The sequence below is a fragment of the Mytilus trossulus genome, chromosome 7 (assembly GCF_036588685.1).
Source record: "Mytilus trossulus isolate FHL-02 chromosome 7, PNRI_Mtr1.1.1.hap1, whole genome shotgun sequence".
NCBI lineage: Eukaryota > Metazoa > Mollusca > Bivalvia > Mytilida > Mytilidae > Mytilus > Mytilus trossulus.
In genome coordinates this window covers 56147049-56160932 of record NC_086379.1, presented here as the reverse complement: position 1 = coordinate 56160932, position 13884 = coordinate 56147049, and the positions used below count along the sequence as shown (strand labels likewise).

Sequence of the window (13884 nt, the reverse complement as noted above, 5' to 3'; positions counted from 1 at the left end):
CCCTTACACTGACCTAATCACATCACTAAATTACGTATTGCAAAAGTTTCAGGGTCAATAGACTAAGTAAGGGTAGTTGCTTAAGGTGGGGGCAAAATATTACCCATGGAAATGAAATGTGTCAATGCTTATACAACTGCATACCAAATATCATTGACCTACTGCTAGTCGTTCTAAGAAAATAAAATAATCATAAACTAAAATGAAAATAAGGTGATGTGGTAAGATTGCCAATGAGACATAACTATATCCATCAAAGTTCAAATATAGAGGATGTAAGCAATAATAGGTCTGGTCATTCATTTTTCACTCCACTCTGCATACACCAGAAACAGCACACCTAGGCCTTGCTTACAAAAATTTAATGAAGTGTTATTTTTTTAACATGGGTATGTCTTAACAAGAAATGATATGGACTGGATGAAAAGAAATAGTATCCACTCTCAGTTTCTTCCCTGCTTCAAGACAGATGAATGCATGCATATTTTTCTATCAATATAAGATTACTGTCCCCTGTCATTGGCTGAGAATGCACCCACACTAATTTAATTAGAATTAATCTGTCAGATTTTGCTTTACTAATACAATTATTACAAGTATAAGCTTTTTAACCAGATGCTCGGCATGGCGTAGCTTTATACGACCGCACAGGTTGAACCCTGAACGGTTGGGGCAAGTATGGACACAACATTCAAGCTGCATTCAGCTCTAAATTTGGATTGTGATTAAATAGTTGACACAGCATAGGTTTCTGACACAGAATGAATGTGTTCTAATGAACTTATTTTTTTTTGTTTTCTCTTAGAGCAATTCACTATGCTGTTGAATATAAATCCTCTCAAAAAAGTTTGAAGAAATTTTCTTTTTATTTATGAAATTTCAAATGAGAAAAATTGAACCCAATTTTTTAATCACATCCCCCTTTCCCTTATTCCAAAACTAATCTCAATTAAAATATTCTATTGGAGTTTGCAACAATAAATACTCATTTAAATACATCATAAAATATTAAGATGTAAAAAAACTGCGTGTTATCACTGAATGGTAAAGATTATTTTAAATTTATCAGTTGGTAGTAAAAAGTGAATATACATTGTATATTGTATATAACAAAGATTTAAGTTGATTCTGGACAAAGAAAGATAACTCCAATTAAAAAAAAATCTTGCTATTGCACAATAATGTGCAAAAAGATATTTCTTGCTTAATATTCTGGACAAAGAAAGATAACTCTAATTAAAACAAAATTTGCTATTTCACAATATTGTGAAATTAGATATTTCTTGCCATTGCACAATACTGTGCAATTGAAAAGACTTGCTATTGCACAATACTTAATATAATAATTTTAGATCTTGATTTGGACTAACTTGAAAACTGGGCCCATAATCAAAAATCTAAGTACATGTTTAGATTCAGCATATCAAAGAGGCCCAAGAATTTAATTTTTGTTAAAATTAAACTAGGCTTAATGTAGGCCAATTTGAAAATGGGACAAAAAATGAAGAATCTACATACACAGTTAGATTTGGCATATTAAAGAACCCCATTTATTCAATTTTTGATGAAATTTAATTTTGGACCCAGATTTGGACCAACTTGAAAACTGGGCCAATAATCAAGAATCTAAGTACATTTTTAGATTCAACATATCAAAGAACCCAACCGATTCATTTTTTGTCAAAATCAAACTAAGTTTAATTTTGGACCCTTTGGATCTTAATGTAGACCAATTTGTGGTCATAAACATTGTGTTTAAATTTCATTGATTTCTATTTACTTAAAACTTAAGTTATTGTGCGAAAACCAAGAATAATGCTTATTTGGGCCCTTTTTTGGCCCTTAATTCCTAAACTGTTGAAACCAAAACTCCCAAAATCAATCCCAACCTTTCTTTCGTGGTCATAAACCTTGTGTCAAAATTTCATAGATTTCTATTAACTTATTAAACTAAAGTTATAGTGCGAAAACCAAGAAAATGCTTATTTGGGCCCTTTTTGGCCCCTAATTCCTAAAATGTTGGGACCAAAACTCCCAAAATCAATACCAACCTTCCTTTTATGGTCATAAACCTTGTGTTTAAATTTCATAGATTTCTATTTACTTATACCAACATTATGGTGCGAAAACCAAGAAAAATGCTTATTTGGGTCCCTTTTTGGCACCTAATTCCTAAACTGTTGGGACCTACACTCCAAAAATCAATACCAATCTTCCTTTTGTGGTCATAAACATTGTGTTTAAATTTCATTGATTTCTATTTACTTAAAACTTAAGTTATTGTGCGAAAACCAAGAATAATGCTTATTTGGGCCCTTTTTTGGCCCTTAATTCCTAAACTGTTGAAACCAAAACTCCCAAAATCAATCCCAACCTTTCTTTCGTGGTCATAAACCTTGTGTCAAAATTTCATAGATTTCTATTAACTTATTAAACTAAAGTTATAGTGCGAAAACTAAGAAAATGCTTATTTGGGCCCTTTTTGGCCCCTAATTCCTAAAATGTTGGGACCAAAACTCCCAAAATCAATACCAACCTTCCTTTTATGGTCATAAACCTTGTGTTAAAATTTCATAGATTTCTATTCACTTTTACTAAAGTTAGAGTGCGAAAACTAAAAGTATTCGGACGACGACAATGACGACGCCAACGTGATAGCAATATACGACGAAAATTTTTTCAAAATTTGCGGTCGTATAAAAAGCTTGCCTGACTTGAAAATAGTATTTATAATATTAAAATGTTAGGAAGTGCTAACAAGAAAGCAGGGCAAGTTCTGGTAAAGGTTTAAGACCAGTTTATAATAGGCTTATATCGGTTTTTAAGACTGGGTATCAGAAGCAGTCAAGGGCTACAAAAATTCAGTTAAGATAAATTATGGTAAAAATGTATACATGTATTGCTAAGACTTCTTCAAAGACAAACATATATGATATACCTTGCCTGTTTGAAACATTAATTCATTCCATTTAATATCTATGGCTTGTTTAAATTCAGCTTTTTTTCGACCCTCACATTTATCTTAATATAAATATAATAAGCTGTGTGCCAAGGAGACAACTCTCCCATAAAGACCAAATTACTTAGAAATTAACAACTACATAGGTCACTTCTAACCCTGATAAATTAAAACTTCTTAGCAATATCATCAAAGCTACCATATAAAGTAAAAAACTGAATTTGACAAATTGAATCCTATAAATGTCTACATGTCTTTGTTGCTCAAGCACGGTTTTCATGGCAACATAAAGTGTATTCTATTTAGAAATTTCATGGAAAGTCCATCTGAGAGTAGTGTGGGGGATCAACAATAAATAATTGTAGATTTATAAAGAAAGTTTAAATAACTAGAGAGAATTTTCTGATTTGTTGATTTATATAGTGGTTTTTTTTTAAATCAATATGCAAATATAAATGAACAATTATTTTTTCTTGTGTTATTACATTATTACATTTGGATAGGGGTGTTAACAATAAAAACTTAAACCTATCAAGGCTATCTTAAAGGGGCATAAGCTGTCAAATTCATGTTCACCAATTTGTCTCAAATTCTCATATTTGATTTAATAGTAACAAACTGTGAAACATACTAAAATGTATATCTTATTATAAAAGTCTAAAATTAACAATTTAAAATGCAAATTTTCATATTGAAGAGTATATTCAGTCTATTCATTTCAGGGCTTTTTATAGCTGACTTTGTGGTATGGGCTTTGCTCATTATTGAAAGCCTCTTGTGGAGAGTTGTCTTGTTGGTAATTATTCCACATCTTCTTTTTTTTTTTTTACCAAACTAAGGATTTTCTTATCCCAGACATAGATTACCTAAGCCGTATTTGGCACAACTTAATTTTGGATCCTTAATGCTCTTCAACTTTATACTTGTTTGGCTTTATAATTATTTTGATATAAGCGTCACTGATGAGTTTTATGTAAATGAAACGCTTGTCTGGCGTACTCAATTATAATCCTGGTACCTTTGATAACTATTTACCATCAAGATGTCCTCCGAAGACTACAGATGGTCATATCACGGGGTCATATAACCGGATATAAACATAAAGATAAGTTATAAATAGATAACTAACTTGTGCCATTGGATTTTTTTTAGGTTAATCATCATTTTAAATTACCTGTATAAAAACCAGTTTTTATAGATTGAGTTTGTCAATATTAAAATGGTTTGCTCTTGTTTCACTTTCAATTTTGACATTCTTTTCTTTAAATTACAGAACAAGCCTTATTCATGGGTAGCCCATTTCTAGCTAAGGGGTCAGATTAAAGGTAACATGAATATATATGCAATGAAGTTGAATTATTCACTTGCAAGTGAATAATTCATCCGCCATGTTTCTTAGCTTATTCTATCAAAATTGAACCATTCTGGCTGAATTATTATTTCACTATTTTATATATATACATTACATATGATATTATGGTCTAGTTAGCAAACCAGCAACAATCCATTGTTAGATACTTACCTTACATATTGTTAGGGTATTTGCCTTCCCTAAGCTCACGGACTGTAAAGTAAAATGATGTATAAATGTCTTTTACACTTAAACAAATATTTTATTCCTCCTCCCTTGCAGGAAAAGGGTGTTAACTGACTATGTCTTTCATTCAATAAAAAATCTACTAAATATTGGAAATACATGTACTAGTACTACATGTAGTATTACCAATTTAAAAAAGGGAGAAATCTAAAAAAATTAGGAAAATTTAAACAAGGATGGTTACTTTGGAGACACCTTTTATTATTTGCTTCGAGTTCAAATAGTCTAAAATGAAAATACATTTGTATCACACAGCGGCAAGTTCATAAAAGTGTGTAAAAACAATGAGGATCCATCTATCTCAAATGTATATATATATATATGTCGTTTTGAAACTGCTGTATTGTATATTTATTTTTTTTAATTTCTGCATATTTTGACAGCTAGAGGCAGAAGGATTTTTTGGAAAATTCAGGATTCAGCCATTTAAATCTTCAAAAAATGGATTCAATAATATTGTGATGGGGAAACAGACACATTTTTTTTATCGAATAAAATATTGGCATTTATTTTCTTGGGATAAGACCACTGCTACCCCACTGTAATGGTTTCAGAAAATAATGATTTTTAGTGTTAGAAATTTTCTAGTTGATTATATATTCATCAAATTAGACATAACTTCCAAAATGAGAAATAGTTTTAAAATAAGGAAATACATTTGTATCAACGAATGAGAACCTTTTCCCTGGAATTAATTTTTTCTACTGACTTTAAATGACTAACAAAGTCTCATTTTCATAACTTTAACTACAGTAGTAATGGGTGTACCTTCATGACGTATAACGGTAAAAATTCTTGCCAAATGACGTTGACAATAATTTTCAGTGCATGACTATGAAATGTATACTTTCTTTTAGACGATAAAAAAATCAGCTGAATTTGTAACGATAATTATTTGAGACATCTGACAAATCACTGTAAGGATATTTTGATGAATCACAGTAACATTTTAACTAATTTGATGCTTACGGTAGCCGAAGCTGACAGTTTGACGTCTGATGACAAAGGGCATTACCACCCTCCTATATCATGTATATTAAATATGCATTATTTTGGCCAATAATAATTAAAACAAAATTTTAGCTATCTTCATCGTTTATTGATTTAAATATCCGAAATAGTTATTTATTAAATTTCTATCAAATAGATTTTACAGCTCTCTCCTGAAATGAGTATATAACAAGAAATGTTTTGTTTTTATTAAAAAAAGGGGGGGCTGTTAGTATATCTTAAAAGAACACTTTTTGGAATGAAAATTAAATAGTCCAACTGTTACAATTTTCAAATCTCCTTATAAAAAGGTCCGTCTTGCGTCTGATATGGACATATTTCTATTTCTTATTTAGTCTTATAAATAATATTTTAACCTGCATGTAGCCCGTGTTAGTTCGTCAAAGGTCACGTGGTCTGCTTACAAGGGGTCGACTCACAACATACAAGCTCGTTATCAAAACAACATGGCTGTTCTTTTGTGGAATTGGTTGGTTAAATATCATTCATTTTTCATACCTTCCCATGTAACTGTAAGTATTCTGTCATTTCTACCGTCAAATTTCAGCGTCGGCGATCGTCGGCATGTAATGTTATCGACGTCGCTGGTGTAAACAATGCAAACGATGAAAGTGTCAGCAGACGATCGCACAATAATTGACGCTTTTGAAATGAATATCATTATAGTAATAAAATAATAACTCACCATGTCAATATAGCTTATTTTCTTTTGTCATTTTGCAGGTTGGTTGGTCTGGTCGGATTCAAAGGTCCAAAATGGCTACAATTTGATAAGTAAGCGCATGCGCTAAATTCAATATGCAAATCTGTTGCTCAACCAATGGAATCCAGTGACGTGCGAGTGCTCAAGGAGTGTCCAACTCTACCTCCTCAGTACTCAGTACTCGGAGGTTGTCGAAGCAGTTAACATATTGTAGAAAAGGGGGGCCGAGCCTTTATTGACATACCTGTTTCACAACATGCCCCAGTTGACTATACAACACACAATGATACATGGGCTTTCAAAATCAATTTATTTATGCGATTTGAGTAGGGTCGACTTACAAATTCCTGGGAGTAAAGAATACTTTAATTTTGAATAACAGCCATTTGCAGATTTCTTATAAAGGAGGTTTCGTAATGATATTCTATGGAATGCCCCCCCCCCCCCCTTTTTTTTTTAAAATTTACTATCTTCATATATTTTGATTAATTGTAGTGTTAAACTTATTTACTATCGGCCCAAAAAGAGACACCACACTGATTTTTACCCAAGGTTCAAAACATTCGTGTGTATCTGGTTTGAAACCTTAATTAATACACACCAGTTTAAAGGTCGAGGTCATTGTATCAATGCAAACATTTTTCATTATCATCATTGGTATATTAAATGCGACCACTTTTTGTGTTTTTACTTTTTAGTTACTATAGTTCAATTCAAGAGTACCGTACTGTAACGTTTATAAAAAAAAAATTATATATAAAATGTATTATATGCACATAAATCAATATAACTCTCATTGTATGTTTTAATTCATATTAATGGTAGAGCAGCCGACAGTAAATCCGAATTTATCGTGGCACGATTCATTGAAAAATAGATCAAAACCCGGAATTTAAAGACGTCAATAACATAGTTAATAGTGCATCCGAGTTGTAACAGTTACAACTGAACTCTCGAAAAACAACATTTAAATGAGTCATTTTATATTCTGTCGATCCATTTCATAGGCCATGTAGTTGATCAAAATAACGATTCAATAATAAACCAATCAACCTCAAAAAGTCTCCATGTACTCCGTCATACTAATATAATAACGTAGGGTGTAATAGGTATAAGTTAATTTTACGATAAAGACCAGCAATTCGACTAATAAAACACGCAGATATATGTCAGAGATAGAAAAAATATCACTGAAAAGTCGGAATACATTTATCTACATGATGAGTCATCAGTAAGAGGCAGCCGAGGGATTATTAACATTTTACATTAGATATCGATCTTGTTAGCTAAATCATCAAATCATATACAAATTGGACCTAATTTAAACAATCACAACAGGCGATAAGCCATGTAAATTTTATAATAGTAGATACAACTTGTACTTGTCGCTGCTACATTTGTACGTGTGCATAACACATACGTGTATTGTGTATGTCATGAAGTAACACGTTTAGAATATATTTGGGTCAGTTGTTATAGTGTATAATCTTGTTAACTGGGGAAGTGATTTAAATGCAAGAATGTATTGATCACTTATAAATATGTGTCTGTTGTATTAAAGAAAACACATTTTATTTTAATATGACGTGGGAAAATGATGAGGTGAATGATTCGAACAGTGCACTTTATAGCCTCTACTAAAAAGAATTACGTCCCAAAATCTAACCACGCCCAACACTTAAATGTATATACTCCCCGGGGTACGCATAGATAGTATTACATCTATGGGGTACGTAAAACACAAGATACCAGCCCAAGTACCCTACACGAAAGAATATAAACAGTTACCACGTATAGGACCTAATAAAACTGTTAGATAAATCATTTACATATCATAGAGTATTCTATAAAGTTGCGTTATATTATCTAGTGATCTATCTCATTCTGGTGATCTATTGGTCTATTGATATATCTTGACTGGGAAAAGTATATCTAAAGTTAATATTTATGTTCCTGATCTGGACTAGTGATCTATTACCTACAAAACTATTTTATTCTGAAATTTGAATCACTCGTTTACGTTATGCACTCTGACCCCAGCACCAGAAATTGTGAAGTTTACTTTCTGCTCGTACAAAAAGTTCGCCATCTTCCATACGATTTTTTAACGTGGTTTTTTTTTTCTCGCAATTTTTCTCTCTCTCATTTTTAAGTGACAATGAATACTATTGTTTACTACATCTTGTAAATTTGACTAGCAGAGCAAGCCAAACATATTTTGTATATCAATTTTAATGTGTGATTAGATACAAGTATTCATTTCCAAGATAATGCTACCAAATGCCGGTATGCATTTTAAAATTCTGCCCCTCTCATTATGAATAAAAAAATTAAAGTGTTTTGCCAATTTAAAAATGACAGTACAATTTAAAAAGTCATGAAGTATATGCAGCCTTTCAACATTTATTCACAAGGCTCAAACTATAAATATATATGTATGATAAATGAAATTTAATAACAAACTAATTACCACCTGTAAGATATTTTTTTTCATTCTCGTCTTTAGAAGCACGGAGACCACTATTACCATAACGATATCAGACTGAGATCTATTTATAACTTGATTGGTATTGGATACAATTGTTTTTAACAATAATTTATTTATAAACGCTGATAATGGCGAAGTCTTCCGCCTTCTTTGATTGTGAAAGCAGACTGAGAAAATCGATATAGATCCTTACTTTACAGTGCAAAGTTTTGTGTTGAGAATGTTATTCATTAATGATGCATTTCATCTAAATAAAGAAACATATGTTTTGTTATATTTTTTACTTTCTGATACTCATGCAAAATATGTGTAAATAAATGATTAAATTTGTTTTTCAACTTTGACATGTAAGGGGGGAAAACTACGATAATGTTACTTTTATAAAGGAATGGTTTATGGATTTGCATGTTTTGTTGTCTTGCAATAAAATAAACATGTGCTCATAAGCATTAATGCTTCTTTATATAGTTTTATATGAAGGAAAAGCACTGATCGTGCGCACATTTCTAATATGAAGCGCGGATATATAAATTCTTCGTTCAACGCTCTTTAACCATACATTGTCAGTTTGTGGAAGAAGCGATTCGATAAAAACTTTTCTTATATCAACGAGCGATATTGTCTTATATCAACGAGTTGCATTATGGGAAATTTTACACGAATGTTAGCATTTGTACGGAGAAAGGCAGATTTCTCGGTATAAAGTAATGACTCTTTTCTTTAAACAGGGTGACATTTAACACGACATACGTCTGGTGTATAATTTCCATGAATTATTTTATGTAATACCAAGCAAGGTGTATTTAAACGAGAAAATTGAATTATTGAATAAATGAAACATAAATGCACGATTTATCATTTGTAGATGTACACATTCTATAAATAGCATGATGCAAATTCAGTGGAATGCAATTGAGATGAATTCAAATGTTTGCTAACCAAAATCACCTATAAGTCAATATATATATGGAAGTGTTTAACGACCTTGACTAGCTTTTCAGCCCTCGCACGGTCGGTAAATATAAGTCAAAGATACTACTATATTTTATTATATCAATGCAATATTTGTCTTATATCATAGCGATGATTTTTTAATATCAAAAATTTATGAATGCGATACTTTTCTGATATAACTGCAATAGCTTTCTAATATAAAAGGAATACGAAGCACGTCACAATGCATGTAAAAAAAACTGCAAACATAATTCACAAACTTAGATCATGACCGGTTTAATTTTTAGGATCAATTTCACTTAAATTTCGTAACTGTAACAAAATTAACGCTTACATGAACTTGTCATTTCGAAAATGTTGCTTGACCCTATTGATAGTTGAAAGTGTTAACAACCTGTTCAATCTATTGTTTCTATCACATGGTTTAACCGACTATATTGATTGTTGGTTGCTTTACGCCGCATTAGCACAAAAAGGCTATATCGCGGCGAATTAACCGACTATAGTTATTCTATTTATAATAATAGACTCAGACTATAAATTGAACAACTTCAGATACAACGAAAATCAAAAATCTTGTCAAACAGAAAATTAATTAATTATTAACAGAAAACAAAATATTGAGAAGGAAAACAGTTCTTTTTGGACATCAAAGACTTTTCCCGTTGGTAAATCGATATCTCTATGAACATAATCAGCTCGCCGCTTGGCCGCTCTTTTACATAGCGACGACCGTGAGGGCATCCAATGTATTGTTGCCACAGAGTTTTGACTAGTAACCGATCGTATAAATACGAACATTTCTTATTGAAAAATAACAATCCGTATCGCTTGTTATAAATTCATTTCTTCAATAAGTACGAAAAAAATTGTTTAGAACACAAATAAATAAGATGTGAATGTCTGTTGACGTTAGAAATGTGTATATATCTTTTCTATATTTTATAAATTTAGATCGTTTAGTTGGAGGATTTGGAAGCAGTTATTTTATAAGGGGAAAATTTAAAGATTTATAGATATAAGAAGATGGTGCATGAGTTCGAATGAGACAACTTTCCATCAAAGTAATAATTTGTATAAAGTAAACCATTATAAATCAAAGTAGGGTCTTAAACACGGAGCCTTGGCTCACAGCGAACACAACGCTATATATGGGAACAAAAACAATACTAGTATTGAACCATTCAAACAGGAAAAACAACGGTATAATTTGTATGAAAAAAAAGATTCAAAAGTACAGGTCAGATTTTGTCGAATCAATCTGAACGAGGACAGTATGATTCATCTTTGTCGCAAGTTAGTTTCATTGTTATCAATTAAGAAAGTCTTCCATGCGTGCGTTGCGAGCATATCGGATATATACTATTTCGGTGCGTTCATTATACAATTTGCTAAATGTTATATATGTGAACAATCATTTTGATACTTAGCTATTTGATTACGACATTGTTTATTAGACCCTTATTTGATTACTTTTGCTTCCAAAACCAATTGACAAATTTGTAAGATGTTACCAACATCAATTTTAATTAAAGCAATGGTCTTAAACTGTTTATTTACATACAATACTACTAAGAAGTAAAATCACAAAAATAATGAACTCCGAGGAAAATTAAAAACAGTAAGTCCCTTCAAATGATAAAACACAACAAACGAATTGATAACAATGGTCATATTTCTGACTCGGTACTGGCATTTTCAAATTTTGAAAATGGTGGATTGAACCTGGTTTTATAGCGGTTAACCTCTCACGTGTATGACAGTCTCATCAAATTCTGTCAAATTTACAACGATGCGTGAACAAGACAGACATAATAGGTAAAATTGTCAAAATATGGGTACAGCAGTCTAATATAATTACTAATAAGTACTAATATTGATATAACAAAAACACTGCTATGATATTTTAAAAGTATCGCATTGATATAAGAACTAATAGCATTTGTTTATTTATGTATATAAGAAAAACACAGCACTTCAAATTTTACACGGACATAAACTTTAGCTTCTTAATAACTTCTGAATGTATATTTAGACTCAATTGTTATTTATATTTGAACAATAATTTTTAAGTCAGTATCTTCTTAATTTTTCGTTGCCGAAAACAACATTTTCCGCATGGAATGTCTGCATATTTACAATTGATATTAGACAAAATCGCTATATGTGATATAAGAAAAGTTTTTATCGTTTCGCTTCTTCCATAGACTGATTGTCATAGAAATGAATTCTTTTATATGTTGTGTACATGTTTTTATTTTGTACAAGTTATTACTTGTACAAACATTTTGTTCAAAAAAATACTTGTATGATGGCACCAAACAAGTATAATACTTTGAACAAATACAATTGTACAAGTAATTCCGTATGTAATTGTTAGAAAATATTGAAAAATTATAATAACTTATTTATTTCATACAAAGTCAACAGGTATACATTTTTAACATGTGAGAACTTTTTGTTCTAAAATATGTGAGCTAAGCTATGTAGTTTAATAGGCATAATAGGTGAAATGAAATAGAAAACAGTGTAGAAAAAGATATTCCATGATGAAAACATGAAATTTTGAGATGCCATTGCATCAGTACTCACACGCGAAAATTCCAATTGCTTTTTCTAAGTGATGGTCAAGGTCATATTCACTGCAGCTGTAATAAAGGCATATGTAAATCCAAAAGATGGTATTCCAGCTTCTCATGTCTTGTGCACAAAATTGGGTTTATTTGATTTATAATGATTGACTTTTGCTTGATTTTCCAATATATGATGTCATAAATGTATACAGTATGCAACTTTTTAACACGATTTATGTTTGAAAATAAATGGTAGAAGGGTTTTATATTATCGTTCCTCTTAAATACTTTGCATCAGGAGCAAAAAGCTAAAATAATCAAATAAAGAAAAATTAGTTTTTGAATAAAACAGTTAAAAACAGAAGGGAGGAACAAATATAATTCAAAGATAGTGAGTTTTAAAGTAATAACCTTTTTCTCAACAAAAATTGTACAAGTAATTACTTGTAAAATCATATTTGTACAAGTAATTATTTGAACAATTATATTTGTACAAGTCATATTTTACTTGTTTGATGACATGATCATCGTACAGGTTGTACAAATAATAACGTGCACAAAATAATGACATTTACACGACATGTGTAATGTATAATTCATATGAAAATAATGTAACGTATAATTACTTTACATGTATGTATTTTTCATAAAATTCCGTAACTTTGATTGGCAAAAAGCAATCGCAAGGCATTTTAAAGTCATGAAACGAGCGACCGGTGAAAAATAATGTTAATCATGGTAAATTCTTGAACCAATGCATACATAAACTAAGTCTTCTGTGCACGATTTTATAATTTGTTTTCGCATAAATTTCGTATAATCGTCAACTTTTTTTTAATCGGTCAGTGTTGTTGTGAAAAAATGGCAGGTAATTAAAGATCGTGTTTTGAAGCCGAAGTTTAACGATTGTCATCCGTTTGTAAACAATCAACAAAAAAACATGGATATTGAGCACGTGTTTAACATATACAATCAGATTGTAATTTATTTCAGTGATAGATACATGCGTATTGCGATCACCGGTTTTAACGAGAAGGGTCACGCTAAGGTCCTGGAAGCAAGCAATTAAAACTTAAGGCTTTTAAGAGCCTTTGTCGCTCACCTTGGTCTATGTGCATATTAAACAAAGGAAACAGATAGATTCATGACAAAACTGTGTTTTGGTGATGGTGATGTGTTTGTAGATCATACTTTACTGATCATTCTTGCTACTTACAATTTTCTCTATCTCTAATGAACTTGACCCTTTATTTACAGAGGAAAACATTTTGTATAAACTTAGTAAAATTTACCAAATTAATGAAAATTGTTAAAAATTGACTATAAAGAGCTATTATCCTTCAGGGGTCAACTGACCATTTTGGTCATGTTGACTTGTTTGTAGATCTTACTTTGCTGTACATTATTGCTGTTTATAGTTTATCTCTATCTATAATGGTATTCTAGATTATAACAAAAAACGGCAAAACTTCCTTAAAAATTACTAATTGGGGGGGGGGGGGGGGGGGGGGGGGGGGGTGCAGCAACCCAACAACCAGTTGTCCAATTCATCTGAAAATGTCAGGGCAGATAGATATTTACTTGATGAACAAGTAAACC

The 13884-nt window shown here is 31.1% G+C and overlaps 1 protein-coding gene across 3 annotated transcripts in view; it reads right to left on the bottom strand.

Annotated features, from left to right (window-relative positions):
• LOC134725359 (activating transcription factor 7-interacting protein 1-like) overlaps positions 1-6415 on the bottom strand; it is a 38603-nt gene extending 32188 nt beyond the window's left edge. For 2 of the 3 annotated variants that reach the window (XM_063589109.1, XM_063589111.1), the window contains exon 1: positions 6253-6415. The gene's annotated coding sequence lies outside the window, so the exon portion shown is untranslated. The remainder of the gene's footprint in view (positions 1-6252) is intronic. The other variant, XM_063589110.1, reaches the window with a different exon arrangement.
• Positions 6416-13884: the final 7469 nt, after the last annotated feature.